The sequence below is a fragment of the Bidens hawaiensis genome, unplaced genomic scaffold, assembly GCF_021521415.1.
Source record: "Bidens hawaiensis isolate Kalapana, Puna unplaced genomic scaffold, B.hawaiensis_p1.1 tig00014645_1, whole genome shotgun sequence".
In the NCBI taxonomy this organism is placed as follows: domain Eukaryota; kingdom Viridiplantae; phylum Streptophyta; class Magnoliopsida; order Asterales; family Asteraceae; genus Bidens; species Bidens hawaiensis.
In genome coordinates this window covers 428,189-436,962 of record NW_027492279.1, presented here as the reverse complement: position 1 = coordinate 436,962, position 8,774 = coordinate 428,189, and positions in this window count along the sequence as shown.

The window sequence follows — 8,774 nt, the reverse complement described above, 5'->3', positions numbered from 1 at the left end:
TAAAGGTTTATAAGTAAAAGAAAAGTTAACTAAAAGTTCATGGAGATAAATTAAGACTAAAGGTCTTAAGCCGGATTGTATATCCGACTAACAAATAGTTATACTCGTACTATAGGTGCGAGATAGCAAGGGAAAGACCCTCGGACGGTGTTTGAAGTCGATCCCAAAGAGAAAAGGTGAATACGCCCCACTTTTACAAACTTGTTTTCAAATAAACAAACGTGTTATGTGTAAAACATTACATGAGATTGAGTGTCTCTAAAAACATTGTAAATAAGAGTATAAGCCTAGCTCTCAGGCTGTGGTATATGTTTGTTTGGATCCTTACATATGTGGATAAATGCGGTGGGCACATCGCACCACGCTTGGTCACGACCTCCAGCCACGATGGGCCGGACCTAAGTTATGTCCGAGTGAGACTGACCATGTGTATATTTATGGCACCTAAGTTATGTTGAAACGCTGCGGTGTTTTGCTGAGGTGACTTAGTGTAGAGACTCGATTTTATAATGATATTGTTTTAACTTAATTATTCCTAAGCCAAGATGGGCCGAGACTTACGTGGTCTCGAGGGGTGATTAAGTAAAGAAAATATTTTCGCGTCAGCGTATTCACCAGCATTCGTTGCTGACGTATTTTTATAACATTTTGCAGGTAATCAAGAATAGAGCTTGTGATGACGAAGGGCTCAATAATTCGATGGCTCGGATAATTTTTGTTCAACTTAAATATAATCAAATGGTGGTTTTGTAAACTAAAAACAAGTAAACGTAAATGGAACTTTCGTTCCATCTTTTGTAATGTTGATATTTTACAACTTTGATCCTTATAATTTATAAGACTTCCGCTAAATTAAACGTAACTATGATTTACATACAAATATGGTACCAACTATTGGGTCACACGCCTAGGCCTAGATTGAGGGTGTGACATACACGATTTTGAAAGATAAGTTTTCAAATTAATTATAGGCTCAGGGGTAAAATGGTCATTTCAATCTTTTTTGGTTAGTCAACGCCGGTCAACATGACGGAAGGGCACATAATGACCCGCCAAAATATCACAGACGTTCAAAATGCGCAAATTAGTTTTCAGGGGCTATTCCATCTCGCAACGATATATTTCAGGGAGTCAAATTGGAATTTTCTCTTTATCTTGTGTATGTATATTAGTAATCATTTATTTGTGTTAAGGTTATTTTTTCATGTTTGTTCATGTATGTAAGACCATATATATAGCTTTCTTTTATGCTTTTGGGTATGAATAAAAATGAGTTAAAAGTCTAATCTAGATTTTCTCTACTTATTCGTTTCCGATGACACCATATTTCCGTGTTTTATTAAGTTTCTTGCCTCGACTCGACACGAATAACGACCGACCTGAAAATTTTGTAAACCGAAAAAATTGAGACCCCATCGACAAAACTTTCTGGGTCCACCACTGTTTGTAATAGTACAATAAACTGTCATGAACCATGAACATCAAACATAACACCACCAAGAAATCTATTTCTGGCACATTGTATTTTTGTTAACAAATTATTGTAATTTAGACTATGTTGCTTGCATTCAAGAAGTTACAAATATAACTAAATGTTGAAACCCGCACAATAATTGATAAAAGCAACACAACAGAATGATGAATCCAACACAAATAAAATGATGAAACCAGCACAACACCAAAATAAAGAAACCAACACAACATAATAATGAAACCAACACATCATTTGAATATATGAAGCAAGTCTTGTCCATATTACTAACAACACAATATTTACATAATAACAACACATAAAATCATCTTTCTTTTTTCTAAAAAGTATATAAAAAGTGACAATTCAAGTTCGTAAAATAACAATAATCTATACTCTCTAATAAAAGGCTACAAGTTTTGCCACTTGTCACTCACACATTAAACCTCACATTTTTTAATAAATTTATAATAGTAAAATAATACTTACCATTTTTAAAATTTATTCTTCAAAATTTGTTAATTTAATATTTACTTCATATTTTTATTCCAAATATTTAATATTTATAATAATCTTTTACTTTAAAATTGTTTTAAAGACTATTGTGCAACAACGGTATTAATAGTATTTAACGGGTTTATTGTTTTTTGTATACTGATTATTTATTAAATATTGTATATTCAATAATTACTCGTATAGTACACGGGCGTTAAACTAGTTTAATTATATGAAGCAATTATTGGTGACCCATAATATTTTTTTCTAAATTTGTCTTCAAATTTTTGTAACTGATGAAAATATAAATGATATGCTACTTTCTTGGAATTTAGTTATTTTGGAATTCCTTAATGTCCTTTTGAATTTGTAACTAAGTTAGTCCGGTGATGTGTTATAAATTTCATCAATAGATTAAAAAGATAAACGAGTCAGATTTGTTCTCACCATTCTTATAGAAAACATGGTTTCTACCCGATCTAATCCCTAGAACATAATGTACTACATTCTAGTTGAATGTTAAAAGATTAAATAATATATATCTAATTATTCGGGCAATTCCATTTTGTTTAACTAAGAGCTTACCTTTTTTATTTGAACTCTTTTTTTAATGTGTTCTTTAAAGCGTGTAAATGGTTCACTTTGTCATAAATGATCAAGAAGGTAGAAACTATAAAATGAATGGCTTCGGTTTACAGATACAAAAATGGTTTAAGTGGGTTGTTATTAATGCTATTATTTTCTCGGGAAGTCGGCTTAAAAAATTTTAAACCATGCCAAAGGTTTGATTTATGTTTAATACTCAAACTGGTTGAAAAAACCAAACAGGTATTAGATTTTAGGCTTGTAACTTCCTATATTTTCATTGTGCCTTTAGTTTTACTTTGACTTTATATAGAACTACACATATGATTGAAGCTTGCTTAACAATACAATACATGAAGTTTGTATTCTAACTTTTAAGTGTTAAAATATTATGACTTCTTTATCTTGATCGTATTTTATGCATTTTTATAATGAAGACACAATAAGATCAAACTGTGAATCCAAAATGCTAGTAGTAGTTTGATTGAAGTTTCAATGGCTTGGATTTCATTTACAGTGATCAAAATCGGTCATAACATTTAACTTGAAAACCGTCATAATGGGAACATAAAAACCCACACGAAGCAATACCGAGGAAGAACTTTGAAAACTCCTCCAACCGTAAATGCTGCATTTTTGAGTTTTTCAGTTGTGACATTTATTAGTAGAAAAATTAATGAACCTTGAAAGCTAAATTCATCTTCGATCTGGTGGGTCAAAGTTTCAAGCAAATACCCGTATTTGTGCATGTTCAGTACCCGTACTTGTACATGTACGTATCTATTGGGTACGGGTATGAGTACACAAATTTACTGATTATAGGTACGGGTACTTTCAGGTACAGGTACGGTTACAAGTACGGGTATTGGTACCCGTTTAGAATATGTAGGAGCTTTTATTAGGTTTCCAACACTTATGACTTAACTTTCAAGCGGATTTTCAAAACATAATATATATTAGTTGAATAAGTTCATTCTCAATTTATATGTGTATATTCATATATTGTGTGTTCGTATATTTTTATATTCATGTATGCATAGTTGTGTATATAATTAAATAACATGTATTAACTTTTTCTTTTGTTTTTATATAGAAATTGAGAAAACAATAAACTAAGAAATGGAAAAGAGAATGGAATTTATATTATGGCTTATTTGTTTCATTTTTAGTTTTGGTATTATGTTTTGGTTGCAGTATTACGGTTTTGGTATTATAGATAATTGATTGTCGATATCGTACCGTTACCGATACCTAGTTTAGTGGAGATTTTTAAAAAAACAAACAAACAAAGAGGTACCAAAGCGAGTACCGTACTCAAAGTACCTGTACCCGTACCCGAACTATATGATACGGGTATGGGTGCCAAGATTTACTAATTTTATATACGGGTACTTTCGTGTACATGTACGGGTATAGGTATGGGTACGGTCCCGATCTCATCCCTACCTCAATAGATATCAAAAGGTATTTAGTCCAATGATATTTCGTGGTGTTCTATGATATCCTCTTCCATAGAGCCATAGAGGTCGAATATTGAGGTCTTGCTGTGAACCATGAAGTTTAAATAGAGGTAAATTAAATGAATGTTTAAGTTGTTCTAAAGAAAAAGATTAAAACACGGATGCAAATGTAACTTTTATTTTTAGGCATCAAACGAATTATTAAGCTTAGCTATTATACATTTAAAAATATATATATGATTCTTTATTTTATATATCTATTTAATAGCTTATTCAGTAATACGTTTATAAATTGTCATCTCGTTATGCAAACAAATCTACTTATTTTAATAAAGTAAAATAACTGTAGATACATGTCGATTTGTGGTTAATCCTCACATTTTTTCTTCCAAAACTAATATATGTCAAGGATAAAAAAAATTATTCACTTTCATTTTACTCCCCATTTATTTTATATTAATAACATGATTAAACTATTCATTTTTTAAACTCTATTTATATTATATCTATACATTTTTATAAAAAATATATATTTACATATTATACTACTATACGTTGTTAAAATATATTATATTTCACAACATAATTGGTGAAATCCAAAATTCAACAACAAACCGTGTTTGTTAAAGATTGAAAATAATATTATTTTAAATGTTATCATTAACATATTATATTGTATATATTGTTGAAGATTAAAAAACAAAAAAAGTTCTAATATGCTTTTATTTTACAAAGTAATTTTTTTAATTATTAGATTATAAATATATGTTTAAAAGTTGATCCATTTTTAAAAATAAATCCATTTATCTATTATTTTTTGTGTACGTATAATTTATAAATTATAAATATATGATTTAAATTTATCATTTTATTTTTTCGGTTTATTTAGTAAACTATACACACACACACACACATATATATATACACATACATACATACATAAACACACACACACACATATATATACTAGCTTTAGAGTCCGTGCAACACACGAGATGATCTAAATAATAAATTTACAAATAAATTAAACTAGAAAAATGTATTACATCTATGCTTGTATCATTATACATAAATGATTTTATTTATATCATAAAATGATTTTTTCTAAAAAAAAAGAACTTAATAAAAAAATAATAAACGTGCCAAAACATACCAAAAAACATTTCATGTATTGTAAATTTCATTCTCATTGTCATATATATATATATATATATATATATATATATATATATATATAATTGAAAACATTTTGGTTATGAACCAATTTATGAGAATATTCATATAATAATTGTTTTTAGCTACACCATGAAAAATATTTTGATAAGTGTGAGAGGGCTTCTCGACATTGCCATAATGACAATAAAAAAAATAAAATGTTAACCCGTTCAATTTTGTGAATATTTTGCTTCATTTGAGCATAATTTTGTATGACATGCTTCACATACAATATTCTGATAAATATTTAAGGAAAAGTCAACGCTGACACGGTGTTTCAAAATTGATAAAAGTTAGAAACATTAATAGGCCTTGAGGTGGCATGTCGAAAGTGTGTGCCATTTTTTCTTAAATTTTGATAGTCATGGGAAAAATACTCAATGTGTAAAATCCTGAATCTATTGATTATTTTCAAAAATGTCCTTAAAAATGAATTCGAAACTCAATCACATTTAAAATTCTAACTTTAATCTGTTTTACATTTTTAAGTCAAAACTTTGAACTCGTAACAAGTTTGACGATAAATCTATTTGCATTCTCAAATTATTAAAAATATTCAGATTACCATTTTTTAACTCGTAACAAATTTGAACCAAATGTAGTTGATTTGTACCAACCGATTTATTTACCAACTTTTAACCAGTAACAATCAAATTTAAGTTTCACAAAAAAACCCGAAACAATCCTTGATAAAAAACGAAGAAACTAAATATGATAAACATAATTACATTTGAAAGTGATTGGTATACTATCCTTATATTCTAACCCACACACCCACCCCCACCCCCCACCCCCCTACACACACACATATATATATGTGTGTGTGTGTAGTCTACTAAATTAACCGAAAAATAAATGGATAAATTCAAAACATATATTTATAATGTATAAATTAGATGTAATTCATTTTTTTATTTTGCTTTATTTATAACTTTATTTTTTAGATTATCTCATATGTTACACGGGCTCTAAAGCTAGAATTTATATAAAAATGTTACATGCTAAATTGAATAGGAAGTTTTCATATTACTTAAATAGTTAAATGTCTTTATTCCTCGTGCATGTGTGCGCACTAAACATCTAATGGCCCACGTGTGGTTTCGAGTAACACGAAAATCAATAAAACAAAGTGGCTTTTTAATAGTTTTATTATAAATGGGGCGAATGTAATATTGTGGCAACTAAACTGGCCTTGTCTTGTTAAGTAGCTATGTGTTCCACGATGATAGTTTATGACATAGACAAGTTAATATAATAAATGATATAGAGCTAAACAAATTTGGGGTTAAGTCCAGCAAGACATGATTAAACTCGTGTATAAACGGATTAAACACATGTTAACCACTTAATGACTTGTTTATATATATTTTTTTTATATTAAAATTAAAATAAAACTTGTGCCTTAACAAACCTTATATATATATATATTCTGAATTGATTTCTTTTGAGAAGCGCTTTGAGTTTTAAGAACTCGACGTAACAAAAAAAAATTTGAATTTTTTTTACACATGTGTAAATACGTAAGTGTAAGTAATATACAAAAAATTACAGTTTTTTTTACACACCTAATCGACTTATGTAACTAACAAAAATATATTTATTCTCTCTCCTAATTAATTTTTTAATTAGATTTATATACTCATTTAATTAAATGTGTGGTCCATATTGAGTTTTTAAAGTTCTTACAACCCATCAAAGTTCTCAAAATATACCTCCCCTATATATTCTATGAACCATGTTTCACAAATATTTAGTCCCAAACCTATTTCAAGCTTTTTTAAACCTTAACCCTAATCATCTTCGTCTTCAATCTCCATCAAAACCTCAGTCCCTTAACCACGATTCATAAAATAGTCCACGGTTCTCCAACTATGATCAAAGTCGACAGATGATTCTCCAATTGTGAGCTAAATCTACCTTGAGCCTTGAGGTTCTTTAGCGATTTACAAAACATCTTAGGGAAGGACTAGAAGGTTAAAAGAACACCATGTGTGTATAGGTTATTGCGTTTTGTAGGTTTGATGTGCATCACTGTTTATTGATGATTTGATGAGGAACACACACCGGCGCGTATAAATGTCTACATACTTCATGTGTGTGTATTTTGTTAACTTACATATAGACATATAGTTTGTTCATCATGTCCTAAAACGTGTCATATCATTTAACCTGTTTTTAAACTGGTTCGTGTTTACAAAAAATCGCACAATTTTTTATCGAGTCATGTTCGTGTCTAACAACTTTGGTAATTGTGTCATATCTAACCTTTCGTGTCTAACTTGTTATGCCCAGTTCTATTGTCTATTATGATATTTGAGAATTAAATTATCATTAATCTGAAGAAAATTATAACTGTAAACACAAATATTAGGACTTAAAAATGCAAGCAACAAAGAAACTTGGTAAATGTAATCCAAGAAGTTATTTTCTATTTTTATTTTTATTTTTTAGTAGTAGCTAGTAGGAATTATTAAATATAAAAATGTGTGATGCCATGACTTCAAAATGTGTGATGCCATGAGTATCATAGCAAAAATTCTTTTATATAATGGTTGGATGTTGAAAGGTTTAGAAGCATCACGTTTTATCAACAATTTATGAGGACTTTGACTGATTGACACATTTGCGTGGATTTTTAAAATTTTCTTCGCTAGGAGTTGAAAAAAGGTTAGATCAAACACTTACATTGAATCATGATCGTGAAAAATTTGAGAAAATTGAGAGCTTACTAATAAGACTTAAATATTTTAAATTCGTAGTAATAAAGTTATATACATCTATCAGTTTGAACCGGATTATGCTCGGTGCTACATATAACACAAGTTTTATTCCTTTGTGGATACTGCGATGCAAGGCCATTTGAGGTTTTATACAGGGCTCAGTCGGCGTATGGGTTACGATCTTGATAAGTGCCTGAAATATGTTTAAAAAGAAGCTATATATATACATTTTTCTAGCCATAATTAGTGAATTGGGTTAAAAAGTGGGTGAAAAGAAACCAACAAGGGGCAAAACAAATTAAAATAATAATCAACAAATACATAAAATAAAAATAATCTAGACAAGTCTATTAAAATTAAAAATCTTATAAAGTTTGAGCCTAGTAATGAAGGACTATCAATTTACCATTATCGATCTTTTAAGAATTTTTTATTTTCTTCTTTGAAAATGAACATGCTTATATGCATGATGCATTATTGTTCCCTCTTACTATCTCTACATTTCGCTTCAATTTATATTACAAAAAAAAAACACCTAAGGGATAAGGATTAAGGAATGTGGAGGCGCTTATGTAATATGTTTTCATTAAACTTCGTTATTTTTAATAATAATTGTATATTTGTATACACCACATATAATACAAAAAAAACAAATAAGAGAGAACGAATCCTGTTTCATGTAAACTGGTTTCAAAATAAGTTTTGATTCAGTTTAAAAAACCATTAGAAAAGAGGACATTCCTAGTTCTCATGTAGCTAGAATGAGATTCTAACTCAACTTAAAATTTGGATAATTGAATGTGCGGGCCCAATCACCAACAAAGAGAG